The 13,457-nt window shown below is 46.1% G+C and overlaps 1 protein-coding gene across 4 annotated transcripts in view; it reads right to left on the bottom strand.

The window, feature by feature from the left end:
* Sash1 (SAM and SH3 domain containing 1) overlaps positions 1-13,457 on the bottom strand; it is a 234,238-nt gene that overhangs the window by 173,209 nt on the left and 47,572 nt on the right. The window contains exon 1 of one of the 4 annotated variants that reach the window (XM_052169286.1): positions 107-188. The exons of 1 other annotated variant lie outside the window; for it this stretch is intronic. The gene's annotated coding sequence lies outside the window, so the exon portion shown is untranslated. Of the gene's footprint in view, positions 189-13,457 lie in introns of those variants that run through there. 2 more of the 4 variants (XM_052169283.1, XM_052169287.1) reach the window with 2 other exon arrangements.

Below are 13,457 nucleotides of genomic sequence, written 5' to 3'. Positions count from 1 at the left end.
TGCCGCCGGGGCGCAAGGTCCCCGCCCGCGGCGTCACCGGGCCGCGCCCCCGCGTCGCATGTCCCAGGCTCCGCAGGATACGAGCACCACCACCAGGACTAGGTACCTCGATCCGCAGCAACCGCGATTGACAACTCCAGAAACTTTTCCTAACCGGGTCGGGCGCAGCAACAGGGTAGCTGGAGCGGAGTCCACAGCACTGGCTGCGGCGGGGAGCTCGCGGGACGAGGGAGACAGGAGCCCCACCGCACGGGCGCTGCGTCCTGCTTCGGGAACCGGCTCCGGGTGGCACGCGACTCGCCTCTACTGGAGAGTCTGTGCAGCGCCAGTCAGGGGACAGTGACGCCTGTGGACCCGGGCTAGTCAGTTCTGGACCCCTCTCTTCAGAATGAGCTCTTCCAACTCCACATGACTCCCTCCCCTCCAGGCTCAAGAAAGCGTTTAGCAACAAAAGGTGCTCTGATGTCAGGCGCTTTGCATGGAAATGAGCCTCAGCCCGGCCAACAAATCGCCTTTTGAAAGCGCAACCGCGCCACGGCCTCCGGGCCCTGCACAAGTCCCCAATCGCGCCTTTCACCACGCGCCTTCCGCCACGGAAACGGCAGAAAGTTAATCTTTAAGCTGAGTTCGAGTTCGTGAAGAGTCAGTGTGGTGACAACCCACACCTCGCCCTCGGGAAGGCGAACAACTCAGGGAATTACAGTCCTGTTTGTCAGGCTTCTTGGAAAACAAAGTGTGACAAAGCTCGCCTGGTCACGAGTCATTGTTTGGGTCGTAAGGGGTGGGGGGGAGGCATTTTTGGCTCCGGAGTGGCCGCAGCGCCGTGCACTTCGAGGGTTTTCGGATACTTAGATGAGACCCTCTTTAGGCTGTAGGGATTTTTTACATGGAAGAAACAGGCAAGTGGTATGTTCAAAACTAAAAGCTAATTTTATGGCCACTAAGCCCATGCACAATGGCCTCGATATGTTTAACCTAGTGAAAATGCCAGAGGGAGATAGCCTTCTCCCTCCTCCTCCTCCTCCTCCTCCTCCTCCTCCTCCTCCTCCTCCTCCTCCTCCTTTTTTTAAAAACAAATCAATTTTTTTTCCTAAGAGATGACAGTATCTATCCTATTTGATTTTGTCGCTGATCACTTTGTGAAACTAAAGCAACTGGGGGAATCTGCCCCTTATTAAAGATGTGGAGTGGGCAGGGAAGGAAGTGAGGGACCCCCGGATAGAACGATTACTTCTGAAGTGCCTCCTTCTCTTTCTCAGCTTGCGTACATGGAAAGGGTCAAGCGTGAGCTCTGCAACATCTAGCCATGGAGAACAGCAGTCTGTCCAAAGCCTGACTAGGCAAGGACAAAACCTAAGAAAAAAAGAAATGGGAGGTGGGTAGGAGAGATGGAGTATCAGGTGTGATTGCTTGAAAAGCCTGGTGACCTGACACGCCCAGAATCTAAGTAAAACCTTAGCCTAGTGAGGCAGTGTGGGCCTATAAGGCTAGGAAGTCGAGACATCCATCGGGGGTTTTGTGGGTTTAGTGGCTGGCATTCCAGACAGCTGGTAAGCTCCAGACTCATTGAGAGATGGATCATGTCTCAAAAAAATAAGGTGATGTGTGGTAGAGAAAGACACCTGACATCATGTTCTGCCCTCCACAGGTGTGTGTATGAGTGCACACACACACACAATTTTATTACTTCTTCCTCAACTTTTTTGGTTGGGAGGGTTGTGAGTGTGTGTGTGTGTGTGTGTGTGTGTGTGTGTGTGTGTGTGTGTGTGTGTGTTGTTCTAACTGTAGAAGAGCCTGAATTAGTGGAACCAGGCCAGAAGTTCCTTTGGGCTAATGCAGTTCCAGATGTTGTGTTTCAGAACTGGGAGGAGTGAATGAGGCGCCTATTTAACATATCAAAGCAGACCTGGCCACTAGATTCTTCCAGAATCTCTCTCTCTCTCTCTCTCTCTCTCTCTCTCTCTCTCTCTCTCTCTCCCCCCTCTCTCCCTGGCCTCTCTGCATGGTGACTTCCCTGATCTTGTTCCTTGGGTCTGGTGAACCAGTTTGAGAGCTGCCCCCTAATAAACCTGCTTTTCTACTTTAATTTGGCTTGGATTGGTTTACCATCATACCATAGGAGAAAACCTATGTCCTGGCTTCCCTGGTGCTGTTTGGTGCTGAGAGCCGAAACAAACTCCACTAAGAAAGAAAATGGTTTTATCTCTAAGGACATCAAAATAAAGGATGAGAAGAGAAAAATAGACTGTATGTGTGTATTTAAGGAGGAGACATGCAGTCTGTCCTCTGCTTAAAAACCTGGAGCGTGAGTTAAACAAGTCCCACCTCAGACACCAATCAGGAGTCGATCTCTTCTTGACTCAGATGACCTGAGGCAAAACGTGGGCCTTTCCATGCCGCAGTTTCCCGATCCAGGAGGAAGTAAGGCCAGGCTAATAGCTACCCTGTCCTTTAGAGGCCAGGACGTTTCCAGGTCACCTAAAGGTAGTAAGGCCTTGCTGTAATATATGAGATGCATCTGAACCTTATCTGCTCCGCAGTGAGTTCCCTTTCCTGGCACTGCCTCACACCTGGCTGGTGTGATGAAATAAGCAATACGTTGGGGGTATAGCTGTCTGTGGTGGCAAATTACATTTTTGCCTGACCTCTCTAGGTAAAGCAGGCTGGGCAGTGGTGACGCACTCCTTTAATCTCAGCACTTGAGAGGCAGAGGTAGGCAGATTTCTGAGTTCAAGGCCAGCCTGGTCTACAGAGTGAGTTCCAGGACAGCCAGGGCTACACAGAGAAACCCTGTCTCAGAAAACAAAAAAAAGAAAACAAAACAAAAAGGTGAAGCAGAAATGTTTGTCTCTCCCTGTGTGTGTGTGTGTGTGTGTGTGTGTATGTGTGTGTTCTATTTTTGTAATGACTGAAGCCTATACACCCCCTACACAGACAGAAAGATCAGCTGGCTTTGGCTATGTGAAACCATGCCTCAAAAATAATAAATAAATGAACATAAATAAATAATGCATCTCCTTATCAACTTTCATAAACTAACATTAATGTAACTAATTATTGCCCTAAGATTGAGTCTTTTCTCCTACAGGCTTTTTTGGTTTTTCGAGACAGGGTTTCTCTGTGTAGCCCTGGCTGTCCTGGAACTCACTTTGTAGACCAATCTGGCCTCGAACTTAGAAATCCGACTGCCTCTGCCTCCCAAGTGCTGGGATTACAGGCGTGCACCAGCACCACCTAGCCTTCTCAGGCTTTGAAACGATTCCTTTTCACTTATTGAAGAATTCCAATCATTCCCTCATCTTTATTTTTCAACTGATTTTGATCTATCTTTGATTGCCACAAACCTTGTCAAGGTTAGACAAGTGTAAACTCTGGGGAGAGCGCACTCAGATCCCGCCTTCTCTATGTTTTGCCTTCTACCCAGGCTCTCTTTCAGTTTGCTGGAACTGGGAAATCGATTCTGCGGGTCTGGACAAATGGTTTTGCTTGTTGCTATTATATACTCGCGGTGGTTCGAATAAGAATGGCCCCTATAGGCTCCTGTATTTGAATTGCTTAGTCAGCAGGGATTGGTGCTATTTGAAAGGATTAGGATTAGGAGTTGAGCCCTTGTTAAAAAGTAGGTTTGGCCTTGTTGGAGGAAATGTGTCACCAGGGGTAGGCTTGTAGGTTTTAAAAGCCTGAGACAGGCCCAGTGTTTCTTTTTCTTTTTGTCTGTCTTCAGACAGGATGCTAGCTCTCAGGTCCTGCCCTGGTGTCTTGCCGTGCTCTTGCCGTGGTGGTAATGGACTAATGGGTAAAGCCCCAATTCAATGCTTTCTTATATAAGAGTTTCTGAGGGGGCTGGAGAGATGGCTCAGTGCTTAAGAGCACTGACTGCTCTTCTGAAGGTCTTGAGTTCAAATCCCAGCAACCACAAAGTAGCTCACAACCATCTGTAAGGAGATCCGATGCCCTCTTCTGGAGTGTCTGAAGACAGCTACAGTGTACTTACATAGAATAAATAAATAAATCTTTAAAAAAAAAATGAGTTTTTGAGGTCCTGGTGGTGGTTTGAATAAGAATGGCCCCCATAGACTCCTGTATTTGAATGCTGAATCACCAGGGAGTCCTGCTATTTGAAAGGATTGAGAATTGAGCCTTTGTAAGAGAGTCCTCACACCAACAGAACAAGGACATAACAATGACTATCCCAGGCTAACTTTGAACTCAGTATGTAGCAAAGGACAGCCTTGGCCTTTGCCTTCCAAGTGTTAGGATTTCAGGCCTGGACAATTACACCTGGTGTAATAAATATTTACTACAACAAATGAATAGAAAACTGTCAGAATGTATTCTTTGATAATGTGGTCATCTCAGTAAATTTATTGGAAATGGCTGACATATTGTCACTATATGTTATATGTAAAACACAGGACTACATACATACACATGTTTATAATGGCTTTTTGTGAATGTTCCTTCTGTGAGTCAGGATTACAAATTTTCAGGCCATGCCATTGGAAGTTGCAATGTAGTTAGGTTTCTTGATTCAGCCTGAGTTAGTCATCATAACACAAGAAAGGCAACTGGACTGTCAGGCAGCGTGGGGGTGAAAGTACAGATTTACCACGGAAAACACAAATATTATTTTGCCCCCAGCCCTCCACTCCCACCCCCGGAGCTAAGGACCGAACCCTAGGCCTTAAGCTTGCTAAGCTAGGAAGTGTTTTACCTCGGAGCCAAATCCCAACCCAGAAAGCACAAATATCAGTAATGAGACAAGTCTCGGTTATGGTTTTAAAACATTTGGCAAACTATTTATCTCCCATGTAAAAGAGGGAAATTCCATCTGTTTTCATAGTTGTGAGGTTACCGGTGATTATGCAAGAATCTTCACCTTGTAGAACTTGCCCCCTTTCCCAGCCCCTCCTCCCCGACTCCTCCCGCGGGGCCTGATCTGCGCTTCCTTCCTTCTGTCTTCATCAGACCTAAGTCACAAGAAGTCATTCCTAGCCCTGGAATGTGGTTATGAGTCATATAGCTGAGAGGCTACCTCTGGCTGGGTGTGGTCACAAGGACTCTACAGCCACCTCTGTTTGTACTCTGTTGTTTTGGCTGTCTTTGGGGGGGGTTGTTTGTTCATTTTCATGTGCTGGGGATCAAACCCAGCCTCTCCCACCGAGCCCTACTCCTCATCTCTCATCAGCTTTCATAGCGAAGATAATAAAAATAATAGTAAAGACAGTTCTTTGTTCAGGAATGCTTTCTCTTTGGAATTGTGCTTAAAATTAAAATACATTTTATAACTGGGCGTGGTGGCACTTGCCAGCTATCTAGAAGCAGAGATAGGCAAAATCTCTGAGTTCCAGGCCAGACTGAATTCCAGGAGCACCATGGCTACAGAGAGAAAACCTGTCTGAAAACAGACAGACAGACAGACAAACAGACACATTTTATAAACATTGACATTCTTAAACCACTGCTTAGGATTTCCCTTCACCATCCAAACCTACACCCAGCTCCTTCCTGATGTGTATTTTAGGATTCTGTCTAAACTCCACCCCACAGTTACCTGGCAACAGCCAGGTATGCCTGGCTCACTATAAAAAGGGCTGCTCAGCCCCTTCTCTCTCTCTCTCTCTCTCTCTCTCTCTCTCTCTCTCTCTCTCTCTCTTCTCTCTTGCCCTCTTGGGCTCTCCTCCCCTCCCCCCTCTCTCCACGTGGTCATGGCCGCCTCTGCTTCTCTACTCTCTCCCTCTCTCCGCCTTTCTCTGCCTCTACTACCCCCTTAACTCCCCTCCCCATGCCCTGAATAAACTCTATTCTATGTTATACCTTCGTGTGTCTGGTCTCTTGGGGAACGGATGCCTCAGCATGGGCCCACTGAGGCACCCCTTCCCCCACACAGCCATAGAACATATTCTCTAGCCTCTTTCTCATTCTATGATCACAACAGTGTATATGTGTATAGTCGGGTGGAGCCTTACGCATGCATGTGAATACTCTGTGCCTAATCCCTTAAAAGACAGGTATCTCACTGAACCCGAAACCCTTGGTTGATTGATTGATTGATTGATTGATTGATTTGTTTTTTCAAGACAGGGTTTCTATGTGTAGCCCTGGCTATCCCAGACCTCACTCTATAGACCAGACTGGCTGAACTCAGAAATCCACCTGCCTCTGCCTCCCAAGTGCTGGAATTGAAGGCGTGGGCCACCACTGCCCAGCATTCTTGGTTTACTTTTTGTTTTGTTTTTCAGATAGGCTGGGAGTCAGCATCCCCCAGTGATCCTCCTGTCTCTGTGTTCCGCAGTCCCAGGCTTACCGTTAGAGATGTGAATAACACCGAATAACACCGCGGTTCATTCCTTGCCTGTTAGGTGGTCGCTGAGATCTGAACTCGGGTTCTCAAGGAGGTGTGGCAAGCGCTCTTAACCCCGAGCCAGCAGGTCAGTCCCGTGCATGTCTCCCCGCCCCGCCCCCCAATACTAGGGATTGAGTGTCTGGACTGGAGCCTGTTGGTCAAGGGTCCAACCAGGAAGTGAGCTAAATCCCCTAACTCACTTCTTCCCATTTGAATCCTCCATTCCACTCATCAACCGGTTTCCCCCACCGGCTTCATCCTGTCCTCTGTTCCGTTCTGTACCACTCCCACCCAAGACAGAGATGAGCTCTGCTGATGGTGTCCTATATCTGGGTCAGGCTGATCTACCTTCCTTCATCTTCACTGCTAGCCTCTGGGACATGAGGGCTATCATTTCCTACTCTAGGTCACCAATGGCGGTTCTTCCTGTAGTGAGCGCACAATCACAATGTCATCTACAAGTTCCTTTCTTGTGTTCCTTCAGATGCTTGGGTTTGGTTTTTGTTTTGAGACAGGGACTCAAATTATGTCGGTCTGGATGGCTTGGAACTCCCCATGTAGCCCTGGCAGGACCTTGAATTCAGAGTCCCACCTCCCTCTGCTTCCTGATGGCTGGGTTGAAAGGGCTGCCCCCTAGCCAGGCGTGGTGGGCATGCCTGTAATCCCAGCACTTGGGAGGAAGAGGCAGGCAGAGGCAGGCAGAGGCAGGCAGATATCTGAGTTCGAGGCCAGCCTGGTCCAGAGTGAGTTCCAGGACAGCCGGGGCTATACAGAGAAACCTTGTCTCGAAAAGCAAAAAAAAAAAAAAAAAAAAAAAAAAAAAAAAGAAAAGAAAAGAAAAAAGAAAGGGCTTCCTGGCTAGGCAATCCGTAGATTTAAGTGTGACAGACTTTGGGCAAGCCAACACAAGAGAAGTGGGGTACTACTGAGAAAATGTGAAGTTTTAACAGACTAGATTGAAAAATTAGACCCGTGTACCCCCACAAACAAATGAACACATGACGTTTACAATTTACTGACTAGGGCTTACCCATTAAAGGCTAGGCTTTGAAAAATTAGACCCGTGTACCCCCACAAACAAATGAACACATGACGTTTACAATTTACTGACTAGGGCTTACCCATTAAAGGCTAGGCTCAAACACCACCACCCCAAAAAAAAGAAAAAGAAGAAAGGAAGGAAGGGAGAAAGAAAGAAAGAAAGAAAGAAAGAAAGAAAGAAAGAAAGAAAGAAAGAAAGAAAGAAAGAAAGAAAGAGGAAATCACTGATTAAAGATGCTGTTGGGGTGGGGGCTGGAGAGATAGCTCAGCAGTTAAGAGCATTGACTGCTCTTCCAAAGATCCTGAGTTCAAATCCCAGCAACCACATGGTCGTTTACAACCATCTATAATGAGACCTGACACCCTCTTCTGGTGTGTCTGAAGACAGCTACAGTGTGCTTAGATATAATAATAAATAAATCTTGGAAAAAATAAAAAAGATGCTGTCGGGAGGTAAGTGAGGAGTCATAGTTTTGCACACCGACAAGCGCAGGACTTGAGAGGCAGGAGTATGGAAACTGGAAACTCAAGGCCAGCTTGAGCTTCCTAAATTCCTGCCTGGAAAAAAAGAGGTGGGAGGGCAGGAGGGGAGGAGAAAGAAGGGGGAGACAAGTAAGAGGAAAAGAGGGGGAGAGGGGAGAGGGAGAGAGGAAAAGAGGGAAGAAAATGGAGTTGCTTACTTGAAGCTTACATCTTTCAGGGTGTTTTGATTGTTCGATTGTTGCTTGCTTTGTTTGGATGAGAAGTAACTTTTGTTTGTTTGGGTAACTTTAAACTCTCTATGGCTGGAGCAGGCCAGCAACTTGTAATCCCCCCGGGCCCTCGTTAGCTTCCTGAGCACTGGAATCCAGGGCTACACATTTCCACGCCCAGGTTTCCAAGGGCAGAAAATTAAGTATCCACAGTAGACTCTGCAAGAATGACACCTGTGTACTTGTTTTGTCTCAATCAACGCGTTTTCTGCTGGCAGCACATATTACATTTGAGAGATTATAAACCGTCCACTTATGCTTGGCATTGAAATGGAGCAATGGAAACAGAGAAGCCCATTTAAACACTTTGCCACTCATCAGTAATGCCCCGTCCCTGGCACTCCCAAATGGGGCATTCCAAGGCCTTGGGGAACCAAATTCCAGGGGCGTCTGACAGGCTAAAATGTTTTTCTCCAACAAATTTCCAATGATTTCTTTCTTTCTTTCTTTCTTTCTTTCTCTCTCTCTCTCTCTCTCTCTCTCTCTCTCTCTCTCTCTCTCTCTCTCTCTCTCTCTCTCTCTCTCTCTCTCCCCCCCTCTCTCTTTCTTTTTCTCACAAACACCTGAAATGTGATCCAATCCCACTCAAAATCAAGTGCCTGGCTTTTTGGTTTGGTTGCTGTTGTTTTACTTTCTTTTGTTGTAAATCCCCTTCATCAAGGAACACTTGAGAGAAATAAGAAAAGATCAGAAAACGAGGTAAGGAGACATTAAAACAAAATGAAAACGTGGGCTAAAGACATGGCTCAGCAGTTGAGAGCGCTGCCTACTTTTCCAGAGGACCTGGGTTTGATTCCCAGCACCCACACGATGGTTTGCAGCATCTATAACTCCAATTCCAGCAAACAGGATCTAACACTCTCTCCGACCGCCACAGGCACCAGACATGCAAATGGTGCACAGACATACATGCAGGCAAGACAGAAAATAATGAATTAAGAACATTTGGAGAGGGGATGGAGAGATGGCTCTGCAGTTAAGAGCACTGACTGCTCTTTCAAAGGTCCTGAGTTCAAATCCCAGCAACCACATGGTAGCTCACAACCATGTATAATGAGATCTGACGCCCTCTTCTGGTGTGTCTGAAGACAGCGACAGTGTCCTCACATACATACAATAAATAAAACCTGAAAAAAATTAATGTTTTTTTTTTAAAGTTGAATTAGTGTCAGAAAAAGTCAATGTGACAAGACATACAAAACAAGAATGGGAGGCTTTACATTTTATTATTAATTAATGAATTTGCTTATTTAATATGTGTGTATATGAGCACATGTGGGTGCTTGTAGAAGACAAAAGGGGGTAACAGATCCTCTGGAACTGAAGCTCTAGATGGTTGTTAACCTCTCTCTCTCTCTCTCCCCCTCCCTCTCCTTTTTTTTTTTTTTTGTCTAAACAGGGTTTCTCTGTGTAGCCCTGGCTGTCCTGGCACTCACTCTGTAGACCAGGCTGGCCTTAAACTCAGAAATCCACCTGCCTCTGCCTCCCAAGTGCTGGGATTAAAGGCATGCACCACCCCTCAACAAAGAGACAAACAAACAACAACAAAAAAATCATACTCCTGGGACTGGAGAGATGGCTCAGCAGTTAAGAGCACACACTGCCTTTGCAGAGCAGAGGAACAGAGTTCTGTTCACAGTACCCATGAGATAGAGCTCACAAGTGCCTAGTGCTGCAACCCCAGATGATCTGACGCCTCTGCCCTCCACAGTCACCTGAACACCATGAGCACATACACAAACACACATGCATATTCACACATGGACACATGCATACGAATAACATAAAATCAATATATTTTAAGTTACTTGTTCTTTAGGTTAGGGTCCCACTCTACTCTGTTTCCTGGGCTGACCTCAAATACAAGATCTTTCTAATTTAATCTCCCAGGAATCAGAATTGTAAAATGCATACCATCATGCCCAGGTGGCTTAGAAAATTCCGAAAACCACATATAACTCTGAACTGGCACATTATGTAGAGTTCCAGATTGAATCTGAAATATGTCTCCTACAGCTCACTTAAACCCTGAGTTCCCAGGTTGAGATGCCATCTGGAAGGCTGTGGCTCCTTTGGAACATAGGGTGTGGCTGATTTAGTAGATCACTCAAGGCAGGCCTTTGAAGGTCCTGCCCTCTCCTGTTTCTTGCACACAGCCATTGTGTCCTACCTGCCGCCAAGCACAGTCTGTCACACACTCCTGATGCCATCAGTTCTGTCATGCCTTCCCTGCTCCTGAGAACAAGGAATTAGATGGTCCCATCTGGGTTCTTAATTTCATCAGTAAAGAATTTTAAAAATGGGCCTGGAGAGATGGCTCAGTGGTTAAGAGCATGGATTGCTCTTCTGGAGGTCTAGAGGTCAATTCCCAGCAACCACATGGTGGCTCACAACCATCTATAATGGGATCCTATGCCTTCTGGTGTGTCTGATGATACCAACAGTGTACTCACATCTAAAATAAATCTTTTTTCTTTTTTTAAAGAAGAATTTAGGAATGGATATAGGAGGAATCCCAAGAGCAATGCCATCAGAATTTGAGAGGGGAACAGCAGGGCGGGCAATCTGTAAATCTGGAAGCTTGGAGAGGTTGGGGTGGGATGGCCCTGTGGGGAGGGAGGGGTGGGATGGCACTGTGGGGAGGGAGAACAGCAAGAACGTCACGCCTTTGAGTTAGAGGTCAAAATACTGGCATGTTCAGCTATAGAGGTCAGGAGGTGTTGCATTGTGGAAGGAACAGAGGCGTCAGAGACAAACATGAGAGAGTCCAGAATTTCATAGAAAGCATGCTTGGACTTTTGGCCGGTGTTGTGGTTTGAATAGGTATGGCTCCCACAGACCTATGTGTTTGAAAGCTTGGCCTATGGGGACCGGCACTATTAAGAAGTGTGGCTTTGTTGGAGTAGGTGTGGCCTTGTGGGAGGAAGTGTGTCACTGTGAGGGCGGGCTTTGAGGTCTCCTACGCTGAAGCTCCACTCAGTATGGAAGAGAGTCCCCTTGTGCTGCCCGTGGTTCAGGAAGCGGAATCTTCAGCTGCCTCTCCAGCACCATGTCTGCCTGAGCCCCGCCAAGCTTCCCGCCATGACATTAAAAGATGCCTCTGAACCTGTAAGCCAGCGCCAATTACATGCTTTCCTTTATAAGAGCTGCTGTGGTCATGGTATCCAGGCAATGAAACTCTAACTAAGATGGCCAATATCCAAGACAGAGATTTTTAAAAAAAAAGGAAAAGGGGGCCGAGTGGTCGTGGCACACCCCTGTAATCCCAGCACTTGGGAGGCAGAGGCAGGCAGATTTCTGAGTTCGAGGCCAGCCTGGTCTACAGAGTGAATGCCAGGACAGCCAGGCTACACAGAGAAACCCTGTCTCGAAAAAGCAATGAAATGAAATGAAATAAAATAAAATAAAAAAAGGAAAAGGAAGAGCATGCTTAGTGCCAGGCTACAGGTTAGAGTTCAGAGGACATCTGATGCCAAGCTCTTATGTTCCAGAACAATGGACGGCACCAGGGACACGTGATTAGAGAGGATATATATATATATGTATGTATATGTATGTAGATAGGTAAGTAGGTAGGTAGATAGATAGGTAGGTACCTAGGTAGATAGGTAGAGATATAGATAGATAGATAGATAGATAGATAGATAGATATAGATAGGTAGATAGATAGGTATAGATAGATAGATAGATAGATAGATAGATAGATAGATAGATAGATAGAGATAGGTAAATAGGTAGGTAGGTATAGATAGATAGATAGATAGATAGATAGATAGATAGATAGATATAGATAGGTAGGTAGATAGGTAGGTAGGTAGGTATATAGGTAGGTAGGTAGATAGATAGGTAGATAGATAGAGAGAGATAGGTAGATAGATAGATACATAGATAGGTAGATAGATAGGTAGAGATAGATAGATAGGTAGATAGAGATAGATAGGTAGATAGATAGGTAGAGATAGAGAGATATAGATAGGTATAGATAGATAGATAGATAGATAGATAGATAGATAGATAGAGGTAGGTAAGTAGGTAGATAGATAGGTAGGTAGATAGATAGAGAGAGATAGGTAGATAGATAGATAGATAGATAGAGGTAGGTAAGTAGGTAGATAGATAGATAGATAGATAGGTAGGTAGGTAGATAGATAGAGAGAGATAGGTAGATAGATAGATAGATAGATAGATAGATAGATAGATAGATAGAGGTAGGTAAGTAGGTAGATAGATAGATAGATAGGTAGGTAGATAGATAGAGAGAGATAGGTAGATAGATAGATAGATAGATAGATAGATAGATAGATAATAGATAGATGATGATATTTATTAAGAAAGAAAAAAAGTACCAAGAGTAGATGTGATGTATTTACATAGCACTTGCTTCTACTTTGGAAGGCCCAGACTTTTTTTGAGCATGCTCTGTTTATTCTACCATGCCCCAGAGAGGAAGGGTTTCTGGCCTTTCCTCTGCTAATTGGTTTCTTTTGTGTGTGAACCTGGATGTTTCAGTCCACAGTGCCTACTGTCATTCCTACTGTGGTGGAGTATGGCCCTCTGAAACCACAGGCCAAAATCAGCCTCTTCCCTGAACTTGACTCTTTCGGGTACTTTGGCCACACAGTCACCCAAAAGGAATAATGTACTCAGAAAAATGTGTGACTGGCAGGAAGCAAGATTCTCCCACCCAAATTGGCTCATCCATCTTGTCTAACTTTATGGAATGACTACTTGCTTGCTTCTCTGTTATTTAAACATGCTTGTTGCTAGGAAAAAAATTTCCCCATTCAATTAAAAATATCTGATTAGCTGGGCGGTGATGGCGCACGCCTGTAATCCCAGCACTCTGGGAGGCAGAGTCAGGCGGATTTCTGAGTTCGAGGCCAGCCTGGTCTACAGAGTGAGTTCCAGGATAGCCAGGGCTACACAGAGAAACCCTGTCTCGAAAAAAAAAAACACCCCCCCCCAAAAAAAAACAAAAAAAAATCTGATTAATACTGCTACATCGCGTCCTTGAACTGCCTTGGTGGTGTGGCACATGGGGCGCGAGTTCTACTTCTAGTGAGGAGCCCAGAGGAAATTTCGGGTCCTTTTCAGGCATCATCCACCCGAGGGTCTGTGATGCACATGTGCAAGCCGGAGCTCACCGGTCAGAAGAGGATGAGGGTGCGGTGGAGTTAGAGTCACAGGCTCTCAGGAGCCGCTGGGAAGGAGACCAAAGAAAGTGTCTCCGTGAGCATTCTCAGCTGCTGCTGCCTTTGAGACAGGGTCTTTCACAGGCCTGGAACCTCCTGTGGGGTAGCAGCAGGCTGGCCAGCCAT

This window comes from Apodemus sylvaticus, chromosome 23 (genome assembly GCF_947179515.1).
Source record: "Apodemus sylvaticus chromosome 23, mApoSyl1.1, whole genome shotgun sequence".
In the NCBI taxonomy this organism is placed as follows: domain Eukaryota; kingdom Metazoa; phylum Chordata; class Mammalia; order Rodentia; family Muridae; genus Apodemus; species Apodemus sylvaticus.
Note: the sequence above shows the minus strand (reverse complement) of the source record. Positions and strands in the feature narration are given on the sequence as shown.